At 46.5% G+C, this 17,398-nt stretch overlaps 1 pseudogene across 1 annotated transcript in view; it reads left to right on the top strand.

Moving 5' to 3' along the window:
• The window catches only part of LOC147020333 (protein FAM200C-like), a 46,996-nt pseudogene extending 32,079 nt beyond the window's left edge, over positions 1 to 14,917 (top strand). The window contains exon 2 of the transcript XR_015061768.1: positions 13,295 to 14,917. The product of XR_015061768.1 is annotated as a protein FAM200C-like (transcript). The remainder of the gene's footprint in view (positions 1 to 13,294) is intronic.
• The last annotated feature ends 2,481 nt before the right edge of the window (positions 14,918 to 17,398 follow it).

Genomic DNA, 17,398 nt, shown 5'->3' with positions numbered 1-17,398 from the left:
AACCATATCGTGTCGTACCTCAAATTGAACACCTCGATGAGTGCTTTCTAGATATGTCAAGCTTGAGACATTATGACGTCATTTGGTGATGTTATGAGGCAAACGCATATTTTTCATGGTTACTCTGTAGAACGATTCTCATCGGAATCTCTCGTAGGCAGATATTCCTCAAGGAGTCGCTCCTGGTGGATAGCAGCTCTGTTCACCTCAGTGTGACCTTAAAGAAGTCACACGTGATCACCTTTTGGCAAGATATGGGTCACCCTGCGGGTGACATTGGTTTATTGTTAATATTGGCTGCTCTAAGAGCACCCTTATTCTGGACATTTCCATCTGTCTGTCTGTCCGCGAAACTTTGGTCAAGCCTAGGGGCTAAACCACTCAACCAATTCCAATGAAATTTGGTAGGTAGGACCAATATATATGGGAATCATATGCTTTCGAAAATGGGACCCCGGGCCCTAGCAACGGCCCTTTAAAGTGGTCAAAAAATAAAAAAAAAATTCGAAAAATCGAAGCTTAGAGTTCTGTGCGCAATCTATCTCGCTCCCTTCATGCCAATTTGCAGCCCTAACAAAAAATATTTGTAGGAGGAGATAGGTTTTGGGCAAGTACATGTCGAACATTTCAGAAACGGTTAATTGCGAATATCTCTTTGAGAAAGAGTCTGATTTTGATGAAACTTTGGTGAAATGTGTACAATGTGGCTAGCATGTACACAAAAATGAATGGTTGCTATGCATACCTCCGTTGCCTAGCAACAGCTAAAATACTTTATCGTACATCGTACACTAATTGTGGACTGTACAAAAAAATCAATACCCCCGAAACTGGACCTCCGAGGGACCTGTTTTTTTGTGCCCAAGGAGAATGTCTTACAGCATCATAAAAAAAAATTTAATCTTTAGCAAATAGATAAATGGAATTACCAGGGCTGCCATTTGTTGGAGTCTCTTTGGAAACATGTCTGAAATTTCACAAGGCGGGTTTCTGGGCGCAAACTACGAGGGCTGTGATAATCATATTTATTGCGCTAAATTGATTGATAGCATGTACATGAATATTGGCTAGTCGCGTCGGCCAGCTTTCCATCGAGAGCGAGCATCCATGTCCATTATTAGTATTATTTACTATATGCTTTGTTACAATGGTATCATTGTGTTTGGTATTTATTTTATAATTATAATTCCATTCCATGGTGTAAGGACCGATTCAGCTGCTCCATACACCTTAACATGGCGTGCGTTTAAAATATGGGAATTTCGGTGTTTCGCACTCCACATTAGAAAGCTCCAGGAGACTCCACAAAAAACATGCCCCACACACATACACATACACATACACATACACATACACATACACACACACACCATCCATTTTAGTGTTTTTTCCCCTTTTTTGATGTTCGATTATGACCCCCCTCCGCACCCCCCATTTTACTCTCTCAACAATCCCCTCAGGTAAGTTCAGTCATTAATACTCGTGGGTCTCGCTGTCAGCCATGACCTTTCTTGGGCAAACCGCATTTCAAAGTCGGCCTCCAAAGCCAGCCTCGATCATATGAAGAAGTCCTTCCATGGCACCCCTGAACTCTTATCCACCTACAAGGCCTTCATCTAAAGCTTTATGGAGTACTGCTCTCCCCTCTGGGCTGGCTCCCCTGCCTCACATCTTGCTCAGCTCAACGCCATTGAAAACAAGGCCTTTAAGATTATTGGAATCTCCCACGATGAAGCTGAGTCTATGGGCCTATCACTTCACCATTACAGACAGGTCAGTGATATATATATATATATATATATATATATATATATATATATATATATATATATATATATATATATATATATATATATATATATATATATATATATATATATATATATCTCTATATATATATCTCTATATCTCTATATCTCTATATCTCTATATCTCTATATCTCTATATCTCTATATCTCTATATCTCTATCTCTTCCTTTTGTCCTATTGTGTTCTGATCCATTCAGTGTACTCGCTCTTCCACGAGCCTTGCCGATGTAGACAAAAAGATATCCATCCCTCCGTCAGGTCAGGTCAGGTATGGGAGCATGTGCCAGAACAGCACGTTGCTGCTTCCACTTTCCGCCTGTACTCCAGAGGCCTCCATCTGGCCTTCCCCCAGGCAGATGCCAGGCCCATCCCCATCTCCTTGAGATGCTGGTCAACCTGCTGCAACCACGAGGCACGTGGTCGGCCCATTGGCCTCCTCCACTCACGAGACTCCCTCGCTGAGAGAATCTGGTGAGCAGGATCAGCGTCAGGAAAACGAGCCACATGTCCATACAGCCGCAACTGACACTCACCGATCATGCAGGTAACAAATCTCATCCGAGTCTCTCTCAGCAACCGCTCGTTGGACACAAAATCTGACCAGCGATAGCCAAGGATTCTCCGAAGAGACCTGGTATCAAAGGAATTAAGTCTCCGTCTCAGATCCTTGGTCAGAGTCCAAGTCTCGCATCCATAGAGCAAGACTGGAAGCACCAAGGACCTGAAGACTCGGACTTTCGTCCTCCTGCACAGGTACCGGCAGCGCCACACCCCATGATCCAGTGAATCCATGACTCCCCAGGCCCGACCCAGACGTCTATTGACCTCTGACTCACAGCCAGCAGAGACATGAATATCACTGCCAAGGAAAGTGAATCTCTCCACGACCTCAACATCCTCACCACAAACAGGCACAGACAGGACAGCAGCATCCAAGATGTCATTGAAAGCCTGGATCTTAGTTTTGACCCAAGAAACCCGTAATCCCAGCGGCTCCGACTCCTCATTCAGCACCTCGAGGGCCCGCTAAAGGATATCTAAAGTCTCCGCAAAGATGACTGCATCATCTGCGAAATCAAGGTCCGAAATCTTGACATTCCCAAACGATGCACCACAGCTTGATCTCTCCGACATCCTCCCTAAAATCCAGTCCATACAAGTGCTGAAAAGTGTGGGGGCCAGTACACACCCCTGACGAACTCCAGCAACAACTGGAAATGAGTCAGAGATGGTACCACCACACTTCACAGCACTCTCAGCACAAGAGTAGAGTTCAGACATCAGATCGATCAGTTTTGGTGGCACCCCACGAAGACCAAGAATCCTCCAGAGGGCTTCCCGATTCACTGAATCGAACGCTTTGCAGAGATCAACATAGGCTGCAAGCAGCCCCTGCCGAAACTCTCGTCTGCGTTCGGTGAGGACACGAAGAGCAAGGATATGGTCAATCGTTGACCTCTTTGGTGTAAAGCCTGACTGCTCTGGACGATGGTGCTCAAGCAGATGGTGGCGAACCCTATCAAGAATTATCCGAGCAAAGACCTTGCCCAGCACTGAGAGCAGCGTCACCCCTCGGTAGTTGTTGCAGTCTTGGCGATCACCCTTCCCTTTCCAGAGAGGGACAACAAGGCCCCTCTTCCAATCAGTTGGGATGATGCCTGTTTTCCAGGCAGAGCACAAAACTGCATGCAACGACATCAGTGCAGCATTTTCACCAGCCTTGAGAAGTTCGGCATGGATGCCACAGATCCCTGGAGCTTTAACCTGTTTCAACCGGTTCACCACAGCCCGTATTTCCACAAGTGAAGGTGGACCACAATTGATTGGAGGGTCAGCAACAGGGATTGGAACACCATTGACGTCCAACTCTATAGCTGGTGGATGAGCCTCGTACAACCGCTCAAAGTAACCGGCCCAGCGGGCCTTCACTTCAGACTCCTCTGTTAAGAGCCTACCACTCTCTGCTCTAACTGCAGTGCTCCGAGGGATGGGCTTGGATGAACGCAATGCGCGAATTCCCCTGAAAGCGGGACGAGAATCACCTGTCCACAGGTGATGCTCTACCCCCTCACAGATTCCTCGCACATAGGCCTCCTTGTCCACCATTAGTGCACGTACAGTTTTACGCCTCAGCTCCCTGAACAGTTCAGCTCTGCCATTCAGCCTGGCCCTGCGACTCTGGTCAATGGTATCCAGTGTCCCTTGAGAGAGAAAATTCTTCTTTGCCCTGCGGTGAGTTCCAAGGCATCCACCGGCAACATCAAGGAATGTGGTCTTGAAGGTAATCCATAACTCTTCAGGACCCCCCAAAGCACCCAGACACCCCAAATGTCCACTCAGCCTGTTCGCAAACTCCTCAGCTACTCTCTCATCCTTGAGCTTGCCAACATCCAGCCTAGGATGGGATGGTACCATTCTCCAGGATTTAAGGTGCAGCTTTAGAGTTGCTACAACAAGCTGATGGTCAGTATTGAGGAACTGAGCACTCCGGTAGACCCTGCAGTTGTGGATCATCCTCCAGCGACCGTCAACGAGGACATGGTCAATCTCCTTTGCCACACCACCAGCGTTGGAATACCAAGTCCAGCGATGAGCTTGTGGGCGCTGAAACCATGAACTGGCCACCCTAAGTCCATGACTTCTTGCAAAGTCAAGGAACTTAGTGCTTTTCTGATTCATAGTTCCTGACCCATGGGGACCAACACGTCTCATAACCATCCCGATCAGTTCCAGTCGATGCATTGAAATCCCCCAAGACTAGAAGTGTATCTCGTCTGGGGCACTGATCAACCACAGACTCGAGTGTGGCGTAGAATGCATCCTTCACGGTGAGATCACTCGCCTCAGTTGGAGCATAGACAGAGACCAGGGAAATGACACCTAAGGAGTGATGAATCCTTTGTCTCATCATACGCTCGTTGACCGGTGTTACCTCAATTATCATTGGGGTCAGCTTATTGGACACAGCGACAGCAACTCCTTGAGTATGGTAACCATCAGAGCGACCAGACCATTTAGTAGGTGTAACCACCCACCATTATCTCGCCGCAATCCGGTCTCCGAACCTCAGAGAGAGCTGCAATGCCGATGTCCAAACGCTTGAGCTCAGATGATAACAGAGACAGGTGATCATCCTCTCTTTGGGATAGGACATTCCAGGCACCCACCTGAAGGGACCGCCTCAGGTTAACCCAAGGAGACCGCCGTCTGGTGGATGACACCTCAGCACCACTCCGACACACTCTTCCGCAATCTGACCCAGGGAGGTTACTGGTCGTTTCCCTCCTTTCCTCAAAGATTGGGGGTCCCGAAGGCTTTGCCCCAATCCCATCATCCGGTGAGCTGCCCTGCGAAGGGAAGCTGCACAGGAGGTACTCCCACAAAGTGGCTTTTCAGATTTTTTTGCGGAATGAGGAGTTTTACAGTGGCCAGAGTGCAAATCCTGCCACCAACCTCCGAATAAAAAAGTAACCCAACTGCAGGAGGACGTCCGCAGACACAGTTGGGCACTAGATCTGGATGGCCGTTGGCTCACAAGGAGCTCCTCCGCCCTTTGTTCAGCAAAACATGAGACCCCACGAGTTCGTAAAATATATCCTCATATTTTACCACCCTGAGTTTAGATGATGTACTTTGTGCTATTGAGCGACCATCCTCTTTTATCCTTATTCGTGATAGGTGCTGCATTGTGAAGCATCCCGTCTTTCAGAGAAGGATCTCAGGAATCGCACTGTTCGGTCTGTACGGAGTCAGCACCGCCATTGTTATTGGTAAAGAAACTTGGGCCAGCATTGACTGATTGCATCTGATATCACTTTCACACACTTGGAGTCTGTAGTGCAGGATTTCCTGATTAACCAACACACTAAGCATTGTGGGATTTCCCAGAACTAAGTAATATTTGAAAGAAACAGGCCATGTGTGATGGTGGTGATATTCCGCAAAGGAAATTACTTTTGGAGAAGGAAGAGCAAAGACGTGGACGGTCGAAACTTCGACTGATGACGAAACATCTCGGAGGGTTGACGTTTTGGCAAGTTTGTCAAACTATCAGTCGTTGACAGTTCTCTTTAAACAAGAGGCCTGGTTTTCATTATGATCTGAATAAAGGTTAATAAACCAACAATCGTACTTACAGATATACCCAAAACTCGTAGACGTCTGCGCGCTCGCCTCTGACCTACGTAGCCTGGGTTTGAATCTCGACCCAGCTATAAACTGCCATCCTGGTGTCTTGCAGGAAAGGTGACACTTCATTGTGTGTGCCGTCCCTCGGATGGACATGAAGCTGGAGGATCTGCCGGTCAGCATTATTTGGTGGATGTTAAAGATCCCATGGTGCCTTTCCAGGAGAGTGGGCGAGCTATCTCCGTCACTCGGAACAAATTACTAATTCCTGCACACTCAGTCGAGTATCTTGCGTAAGGAGTGGTGACCCGTGTGATTGTGAGCAAGCCAAGAAACTGCCTCGGAATCCTGCACTCAACAGAGAGAGAAGGACAAATAAAAGAGACAAACAATAACATTCTGTGTTGTTAACACCGAATGTTATTGTTTTATGTTTTAAAAGTTGGATCATCATTTTACTCGACAGCGAAGTGCATGTCACATAATCAATGGGCACGATGCACTGCACTGGGATGTCTCCACAAGGGGTGTCAATTGAGGACGGGAAGGGGAGGAAGGAAGGAAGGAAGGAAGGAAGGGTGTGGATTGGACGGAAGAGGGGAAAAGGAAGAGTGCTGTAAAAACGCACGTTTACAGGAGAATCCTTCACCAGTTACTTTAACTGTGTCATTGCGCAAGTGATTTAAGGGTCAGCAGTTTGAGTAGCAGCCATCGTCCACCGGCCTCAAACCAAGGCTTTCCATTTCACTTTATGCTCATTACGTGTCAAATATATCTTTGTAACCGTCTGGGTAAAGGAGCATTAAAATGCGAAAACACTGACACTGGGCATTGTAAAGAACAAGCTCAAATGAGCTAAGATCCTCGTCCTCTTAATGATGACGTCATAAAAACGAATATGACGTCATTGTGATGTATCAGGTTTGCGATCAATTATATCTGTGCTAATGCCCGGCTTGATTCCCGCAAACAAAATTCAAACGGCTTGCCTAGTTTCGGACATAATGGTATAGGCGATTTCCATTAGCAGCGATATTATGACGTCAACTTTTTTTCCTGGAAGAATTTCCAAAATCGGAGATGGTTACTGCCTGCGCGTGGGCTTTCTGCATATACATGGCAAGTTTCACGAAGATCCGATGAAAACTCTGGGTTGTGAAACAAAAAAATAGGAATGACGTCATAAAAATTGATATGACGTCATAGTGATGTATCATATGTGCGGTAATTCATCTCTGCTCATGCCCTGTTCGATTCCCGCATACAGAATTCAAAAAGCTTGCCCAGTTTTGGAGATAATTTTTTAGGTGATTTCCATTAGCGGAGATATTTTGATGTCAAAACTATTTTTTCTAGGAGGAATTTTCAAAATTGGAGATGGTTACTGTTTGCGCAGGGTATTTTTTACATGTTTCTATGCCAAGTTTCAGGAAGTTTCGATGAAAACTGGAGGCTGTGAAACAAAAAAGTCCACAAGAAGAAGATGAAGAACAACAACGTGAGTAAGACTTCGAGATCCTCCACGAGGATCTAAAAATACAGAACTTTGGAAGGACTTGGTCAGGCCAGATTGCTCGACGTACCGCACACGAGGACGATATGCCACCTTGGCTCGTGCTCGTTCATGCTTGTCCTGCTTCAAGGAAAAACAAGGATACACAAGGAATTTTGACGCAGGAAGAGGCCGTTTGGCTCCTCACGCCTGCAACCTATCGACAACAATTACCACATCAATTAAATGCATGTTTATCGATATAATTTCACTGGGGAGGGGTTGCAGTGTGGCAGGTGCAGGGACATCACCAGGGATATATATATATATATATATATATATATATATATATATATATATATATATATATATATATATATATATATATATATATATATATATATATATATATATATATATGCACGAGGTGTGTTCAAAAGTATCCGACCTTTGTTCATAAAAAAATACTCGTATCCAGATACAACAAACTTGCACTAATCTCCTTCAAAGTTGTCCCCTTGGGCTGCCACACACTTCTCCCAACGGTTCTGCCACTGTCGGAAGCAGCGCTGGAACGCCTCTTTTGGGATGGCGCGCAGCTGGTCCATCGCATTCTGCATGATGTCTTCTCTGGACTGAAATCTGGTCCCTTTCAGGGGCATTTTCAGCTTGGGGAAAAGCCAGAAGTCACACGGAGCCATTTTGGGAGAGTAGGGAGCCTGATGAAGCACAGGTGTGTTGTGTTTGGCCAGGAAACTCTGTATCAAATGTCAAGAATGGGCGGGTGCGTTATCGTGATGGAGCTGACAATTGACAGCTGCCCACAGCTCCGGCCGTTTGCGTCGCACAGCGTGACAAAGGTGACACAGTACCTCTTGGTAGTACTCTTTGGTGATGGTTGTGCCGTGTGGTGCGTACTCGTGATGAACCACGCCACTGGAGTCAAAGAAGACGGTCAGCATGACTTTGACATTGCTGCGGACCTTCCTTGCTTTTTTTGGCCTCGGGGATGTTGGATGCTTCCACTGTGATGACTGGAACTTGGTTTCTGGGTCGTACCCATAAACCCAGGTCTCATCACTAGTGATCACTGTGTTGAAGAAGTTGGGATCGCTGTTCACAGTCTCCAGCATGTCCTGTGCGATCTCCAAACGGAGTTGCTTCTGCTCGATCATTCGCAGCTTTGGCACGAACTTCGCTGAGATTCTCCTTAAGCCCAAATCCTCAGTCACAATGGAATGAACGGATCCAATGCTGACGCCCGCTTCGTCTGCAAGTTCTCTGATCGTGATTCGACGATCCTGCATCAGCAGGGTCCTCACTTGGTTAATGACGATCTCATTTTGGGATGTTGAGGGCCTACCAGAACGTGCTTCACTTTCCACTGAAGTGCGACCATCTTTGAAGCGGTTGTACCACTCTTTTATCTGTGTGGTGCCCATTGCTTCATTCCCGAATGCCTGTTGAATCTTGCAGATCATTTCCACTTGGGAATCGCCAAGCTTTACACAATATGTGATACAGTAGCGTTGTTCAAGTTTTTCCGTCATTTTGTCAAAAACGAAAATCCGACGGCGCTCACTTACACTTCCTCACTCATCGGCGGTCTGTCGGCGATTGACAGCTTCTGCAGGTGGGAAAATATTCACGCATACGGATTAGGATCGCCTATATACGTGCACCAAACAACGCCTCCATAGCTTCATTTGTTTACACACGAAAAATTAAGGTTGGATACTTTTTGAACACACCTCGTGTATGTGTGTGTATATATACAGTGGGGAGAACAAGTATTTGATACACTGCCGATTTTGCAGGTTTTCCCACTTACAAAGCACGTGGAGGTCTGAAATTTTTATCATAGGTACACTTCAACTGTGAAAGACGGAATCTAAAACAAAAATCCTGAAAATCACATTGTATGATTTTTAAATAATTAATTTGCATTTTATTGCATGAAATAAGTATTTGATCACCTACCAACCAGTAAGAATTCCGGCTCTCACAGACCTGTTAGTTTTGTCTTTAAGAAGCCCTCCCATTCTCCACTCATTACCTGTATTAACTGCACCTGTTTGAACTTGTTATCTGCATAAAAGACAGCTGTCCACACTCAATCATTCAGACTTCAACCTCTCCACAATGGGCAAGAGCAGAGAGCTGTCTCAGGACATCAGGGACAAAATTGTAGACTTGCACAAGGCTGGGATGGGCTACAGGACAATAGGCAAGCAGCTTGGTGAGAAGGCAACAACTGTTGGTGCATTTATTAGAAAATGGAAGAAGTTCAAGATAAGTCACTCTCCCTAGGTCTGGGGCTCCATGCAAGATCTCACCTCGTGGAGCCTCAATGATCATGAGAAAGGTGAGGGATCAGCCCAGAACTACACGGCAGGACCTGGTCAATGACCTGAAGAGAGCTGGGACCACAGTATCAAAGAAAACCATAAGTAACACACTACGCCATCATGGATTAAAATCCTGCAGCACACGCAAGGTCCCTCTGCTCAAGCCAGCGCATGTCCAGGCCCGTCTGAAGTTTGACAATGACCATCTGATGATCCAGAGGAGGAATAGGAGAAGGTCATGTGGTCTGATGAGACCAAAATAGAGCTTTTTGGTTTAAACTCCACTCGCCGTGTTTGGAAGAAGAAGAAGGATGAGTACAACCCCAAGAACACCATCCCAACCGTGAAGCATGGAGGTGGAAACATCATTCTTTGGGGATGCTTTTCTGCAAAGGGGACAGGACGACTGCACCGTATTGAGGAGAGGATGGATGGGGCCATGTATCGCGAGATCTTGGCCAACAACCTCCTTCCCTCAACAAGAGCATTGAAGATGGGGCGTGGCTGGGTCTTCCAGCATGACAACGACCTGAAACACACAGCCAGGGCAACTAAGGAGTGGCTCTGTAAGAAGCATCTCAAGGTCCTGGAATGGCCTAGCCAGTCTCCAGACCTGAACCCAATCGAAAATCTTTGGAGGGAGCTGAAAGTCAATGTTGCCCAGCGACAGCACCGAAACCTGAACGATCTGGAGAAGATCTGTATGGAGGAATGAGCCAAAATCCCTGCTGCAGTCTGTGCAAACCTGGTTAAGAACATTAGGAAACGTCTGATCTCTGAAATTGCAAACAAAGGTTTCTGTACCAAATCTTAAGTTCTGTTTTTCTGATGTATCAAATACTTATTTCATGCAATAAAATGGAAAGTAATTATTTAAAAATCATACAATGTGATTTTCAGGATTTTTGTTTTAGATTCCGTCTTTCACAGTTGAAGTGTACCTATGATAAAAATTACAGACCTCTACGTGCTATGTTAGTGTGAAAACCTGCTAAATCGGCAGTGTATCAAATACTTGTTCTCCCCATTGTATATATATATATATATATATATATATATATATATATATATATATATATATATATATATATATATATATATATATATATATATATATATATATATATATATGTATATATATATATATCCCAGCAAACAAAACCCATCGCTTCGCTGATGGGAATATTGAGGGGGGGGGGCAAAGGGCAAAAAAGGAGAGGAGCGAGGAGGGGGTGAGTAAGGAAAAATAAAGTGAGGAAGGGGGGTGAGGAAAGTGCCGCCCCACCAAAAGTCGCTATACACTCCAGGAAAGGGGGGAGTGGGAGTGGGAGCGAGGAGGATGGAATAGAGGAGAAACGGGAAGTGGAGAACGGGAGGGGGTTTGGGAGGAGGTAAGTGTGTGGGGATGGGATTCAGTCCTTGCGTTTGGTTGGGGACTTGATGAGGAAAGGGGGCAGGGGCTCTCGACTTGTGTTTGGTAATGGAACTTGTGGAAAAGTGGCATGGGCAGGAGTAATTCAAGATTGAATGAAATGGGGTACATAAAAAACAGCATGTTGATGCAGCATGCAGAGATTTCCTGGGGATGTCCATGGGGGTTGGAGAGGGGAGGAAGTTTGGGAAGAGGGAAGCATGAGGGGATGGGAAGGGAAGGGCGATAAAATGCGCCCAAACAGCAACATTTTCTTTTTAACCACCGGGTTGTATATAAAACCAGGTGGGAGCATTTAAAACCCGCACTATCTACCTGGCAAAGGCCTATCTGCATGCATGCATGCTCACACATGCAGCAACCTTCACACTCCTCCGAGAGGCTCACTGAATCTGATTGATCATGATACACTCTGGGGAAGCCGTTTTAAATTAAAAACGAAACCATCAGTCCTTAACAGTCACCTTAACAGAGGGAAAAGGGTGGGGGAGGAGGGGTGGGGGGAGATGGAGAAGGGTGGGAGAGATAGAGGGAGAGGGGTGGGAGTGAAAGGAAGGAGAGAGGAAAGGGGTGAGCGGAAGGTGGGGGAGAAAAAAAAGAGGGGGAGAGGGGAGAGGGGGTTGTAGAGGGAGAGGGGTAGGAGAGAGGGAGAGGGGTGGGAGAGAGGGAGAGGGGTGGGAGAGAGGGAGAGGAGGGGTGATGCAGGGAGAGGAAGGTGGAGGAGAAGAAAAGAGGGGGAGAGGGAGCGGGGAGGGGGAGATAAAGTGGGGGAGAGAAAAGTCAGGGAAAGGAGGGAGGATGGAGGGGTCAGAGGGAGAGGGGTGGGAGAGAAGAAGAGGGGGGTGGGAGAGCGAGAGAGAGGGTGGTAGAAGGGAGGGGAAAGTGTAGATGGGGAGACGGGAGGGGGAGAGGAGAGCAGGGATTCCGGCAGATGTGACGTCCAGTTTAATGCCCATCTGAGAGATGGCACACACATGAAATACCGAGGTGACAGTTTACAGCTGGGTTGGGATTCAAACCCAGGATAGACACCTTGGAGTGAGTGCACATACCTTTCAGCTATCCTGCTATGATGTGGAGATTCATTGCTTTGTTCCAAATGAAAACATTTTTTACTCATTGTAATCATCTAATTTGTTTTGCCTTTCTAACTCCAGAGATGTCCCCATAGAGAACTGAGCTGCAGTATCACCATGGAAGCTTGTAGAGATCAAAGCTTGAAGAGCACTTACCAAGTGGCTAAAGCACTTAGGCAAGCACTCAAATGAAACGGTTGAAGAAACTTTTACAAACGAAACATTTAATTTTTTTACATGTATCTATCTATTTCAAAGTGATGGGTCGTTTCATGAAAGAAGATCATACAAAAAGGAGAAACATCAAAATAAAATTACACATTTTCAGCGAATGAGCCATTGCCCGGGCGACCGCACCACAACCCGGGGCCAAACACGGGCAAGTCGGGCCTGAACTTTGTTCAAGTTGATCAATATATTCAGTGACAGTGTGAATACTTTTGCCATGTAAGGCCATGCATGGCTTGGGAACAAACAACCAAGCAGCTTATGTAGTGCTCACTAAGTAGCTTAAGCATTCAAGCAAGCACTCCAATGAAATGATTGAGAAGGAACAGCTAGCTTGGAAAGCGATTAGCAATCGCCGATGAGTCATATCAACACTGTACCCAGAGACACCTGGAATGTCGAGCAATTTCTCAATTGGACAAATGAACACTTTTTTTCACAGTTGTAACTCATGCTGAGGTCAACGAAGAAGTTTAAATTTTGAAACTTGGCTCAGATTAAGAGATTCTAGAGTACGGGTTCCCAACCGGGGGGGAAATTTCCCCCAGGGGGGAAATTTGGGTGTTTCAGGGGGAAATTCTAGTCTGGAATTAAAATTCTGGAAATTATCAGAAAATAATTAGAAAATAATTTCCAGTAATAGCCTTCTGTTCTTCTCTTCTCAGGAGTACCCGTTTCCTGAACTTTACCCCCTTTCATTCTTATGTTTTATTTTCTTTCTTCTTTTTTAGTTTGTTCTTTTCTATTACATGTCTTAATATGATCTCTCATTCTTTTCAGGTCCGCAAGTGATCATGTCGAAAAAACGGATATATTCAGAAGCATATCTAGACTTCGGTTTTACGTTCGTTGTGAATAACGGGGAACATCTGCCACAATGTGTCATCTGCACAAAGACCTTGGGGAATGGTAGCATGAATCCATTCCAGATGAAGCAACACCTTCAAGGATGCCATCCCGAACTACAGAACAAGGATCGTGAACACTTCAAGCTGAAACAAAATTATCTGAAGAAGATGAGACTGGACTCAACTGGAACGTTTCGTCAGCAAACGGACGCTATTGTGAAAGCGTCATACGAAGTCTCGTACAAGATTGCGAGGGAGAAGAAACCACACACAATTGGTGAAACATTGGTGAAGCCCTGTATGCTGCAGTGCGTGAAGTTGGTCCTTGGTGAGGCTGCCCACAACAAGATGACCCAGATTTCCCTTTCAAACAACACCATTCGGTCACGGATCAATGATATGGCTGAGAGCATCAAGAACCAAGTTGTTCAGAAGGTTCGAGGGTCAGTTTTTTTCGATTCAACTCGACGAATCGACAGATGTTGCGAATCTGTCCCAGCTGTTGGTCTTTGTTCATTATACCACTGAAAAAGGAATTGCAGAAGAATTCCTCTTCTGCAAACCTCTCCAGACCACGACCAAAGCTCAGGATGTGATGGACCTTATCAATGACTTTTTCGAAGACAGCAACATCAGCTGGGACTCTCTGGTTGGGGTGTGCACGGATGGTGCCCCAGCCATGCTCGGCTCTCGATCGGGGTTCGTCACGCTCGTCAAGCAAAAGAATCCGGCAGTGGAATCGACACACTGTCTGATCCACAAAGAGGCGCTTGCTTCGAGAACTCTCCCCAAGAACTTCAAGCAGCATCTCGAGACTGTCATCAAAGTCGTCAACTTTATCAAGGGTTCCGCTCTGAACGCTCGGCTGTTCCGTCGGCTCTGTGAAGGCATGGAAGCCGACCACGAATCGTTGCTGTTTCATACTCAGGTGAGGTGGCTCTCAAAGGGAAACATGTTGCAGCGAGTCCTGGAATTGTTTGATGAGGTGGTAGCCTTCCTTCGGGCCCAAGAGAATGTTGTGCTTCTGGAGGCGTTGAAGGGTGAGTTTTTCCATGTGCGGCTGTCCTACTTGTCCGATATTTTCAGTGCATTGAACGAGCTCAACAGGAAACTGCAGGGCAAAGGGACCAACATTCTTTTTCAGTCGGACAAGATCAGAGCTTTCGTGGCTAAACTGGAACTGTGGAAGAAAAGAGCGGGGAGTGGAAGTTTTTCCTCATTCCTCGCTCTGAACGAATGTGTGGAGGATATGGAGGATGGTCTGCCTGATCCAATAGCCGAGGATATCAAACAACACCTCGAAGGCTTGGAGGAAGAATTCAAGTATTACTTCCCGGGATCACAAACGAGAACAAGCTTATCAGAGACCCATTTCAGAGGAACGTTGATGATTTGCCAGAAGCGTGGCAGGAAGAGTTCCTGGACTTGAAAAACGACTCTACAGCGAAGGATGCCTTCCAGAATATGGAACTGGAAGAGTTTTGGACCCAAGTCCGAGGAACCTACCCGCTTCTTGCGACCAATGCTCTGCGGATATTGGTCCAGTTTTCTTCCACCTACCTGTGTGAGACAGGATTTTCAGCACTGGTACACCTCAAAACAAAGGCACGCAACAAGTGGGAGGTGGAGGCGGATCTTCGCTGTGCGCTCTCCATAACTCCCCCAGACATTGAAGGACTCGTGAACGGCAAACAATGCCAGAAGTCACTCTAAAATGCTGTGTTCTTATTCAATACAATTTAATGTTAGCCGTGTTAGTGCATTTGAAAAATAAATTAGTCAATAGTCTCAGTGTGTTTTAACTGTTCTTTCTCTCATACACATGAAGGGGGAAATCTGGATGGTTGAATTGGGTGCAGGGGGAAATGACAGAAAAAAGGTTGGGAACCACTGTTCTAGAGGAAATGTGTGTGGAAATGCAAAAATGCCATGAACGCTGGCATCTCCGGGCATTTAATGAGCATTGCAATGTATCCAGTGATTCATAGGTATGATGATCAGGCCTTCGATGATATGAGTGAGGAAAGTGAAGAAAAAAAAAAACTATCATTGAGAAACCATTGTGGCCTGTTACAAGTCAAGGCATTGTTGAGCAGGCCAAAAAAAAAATGGTGAATTAAGACCCCAATGGGGGACAGTGAGATGACAAAGCATGAGCCTTGATATAGGATAATTAAATAAGGCTGTGGGATCTTTAACATCCAACAACTAATGTTGGAAGATGAGATGGCCAGTTTAAAGTCTATCTGAGGGATGGAGCACACATTGCTGCCTTACCCTGCCTGCGAAATACCAGAGATTATTTTCGGGTGGGGAGGGGGGATTAAGTGGGTTGTCTGGCGACGTGAATATTCACCTTTTGACAAGGTCCTCTCATAGACATCACAATCATGACAAACGTATACAATCACCCATCCATACATACCAAGGTACCTAGTAGCCCTACGCAGAGCCCTCTCTTCTGGCAACTCTGTCCTTCCTCAGATGTGGTGACCAAAACTGAACATAATATTGTTACAGATCTGGAAACCATAAGCATTCAACATGTAGATGTCCCAAAACTCAGTTATGTCGTTAAGTATGTGTGTAGTCGGATCCCTTTCCTTTTGTCTCGTGGAAGAATCAAAGGCGTGCATTGCGATTTCTTTTTAGTTCGGTTATTACATCTAACAAGCCAACGAACAACCACCCCATCTGCATGACCCCTCGGTCCATTATGATCCACGGTACCATCGCGCTTGCAGCCCTCAGTTCGCGGGCCACGGCGCACCTTTGCCTGAGACGGATTCCCGAGGATGTTCGAGGCAGTTTCACCACCACGACCTTTCTCGAACACGCGCGGAGGGGAGGGTCGGCTTTCTCCAAACAAGGCTGAAACCCCGCCCGGAAAGGTATGCTGTGGGACCCTGTCCAATCAAAGGCGGACAGCGAGGTGTGTTCACCGAGGCCCCTCCCCGCTGAGGGAGGTCCATAAATTCCCGAGCACTCTCTGAGGCAGTGAGTTTTGTTGGGTTTTTGCTGTCACGAGGGTTGAGCAGAAGGTCGTCGAGGCGGCAAACGTGTCTCTGCTGGCCCTCTACAAGGAAAGAAAGAGTGACCCTGACCCCCCCCTCCGTGGACCCCGGCCATTCACCACCCGAGCTCCGCCACGAACCTCGAGTCCCACACGTGCGACTGGGGACCAAACCAGCAACCATTGTCAGGTGCCGCAGCACGGAGTACCCCCTTTTCTCCGACGGCCAGGTACCCATCCGAACTCTGACCCCCAGCTTGTCTCTCCTCAGCTGCGAGGGTCCAATAAAGAACTCTGGGTTTCTTTTAATTGGTGTGTGTGTCTGTGTGTGGGCCCGTCTGGTAAGTAGAACTGAATAAGTGATTTTGGAACATTGTAAATACTGCTTGCATTTTCGCGTTAAGTCTTGCCTTTGTCTTTTACTGCAAATAATACTTGTTAGAAATGTCCCCAGTTCATTTCCGTCCTTTCTTGAATTGGTCCAGCATGGTTCGGATCTGAGTTTAGGTTGGGTTTTATCCCCAGTAATCGGGCAATTGTAGCCGGGACGTCCTGGGCAGGCCCGCTCGACTGCATCTGAGCCGGAAAAGGAGGTGGCAGAGTGGTATTCGGAAGGTGTAATTTTACCGCCGGTTCGGTCAGGCGTTCCGAGGGCGTGGATCCCCGGTAGCCGAGACCGCGTGGTTACTTAGGTACATTGGATCTGGACAAAATAACCCTACGCCACGCGGTTGAAATATTGGCGATCATGGTTGGTTAAACGACCCGCCGACTCGTGGAGTTATCCGAGCGACGGCCTACAATTCCATGGAGTTTGGTGGGATTTGACGCAAGCTTTCCCCCACCTCGTGGTCCTTCTCGCCACCGACCCCTGGCCCACAACAATATTTTAGATGAGGCCTCACAAAATTCCTACACAGTGTTGAAACCACCTCTTTTGATTTATTATTTATCCTCCTACAAATACAACCTAAAACTGTTAGCTTTACCTCGAGCTGCCTCGTAAGCTTCTGTGGTGTCTGC

This window comes from Eptatretus burgeri, chromosome 9 (assembly GCF_056783735.1).
Source record: "Eptatretus burgeri isolate ZD-2024b chromosome 9, Ebu_testis_v1, whole genome shotgun sequence".
Lineage (NCBI taxonomy): Eukaryota > Metazoa > Chordata > Myxini > Myxiniformes > Myxinidae > Eptatretus > Eptatretus burgeri.
The sequence above is the reverse complement of the archived record's forward strand: the minus strand, read 5'-3'. Positions and strand labels throughout refer to the sequence as shown.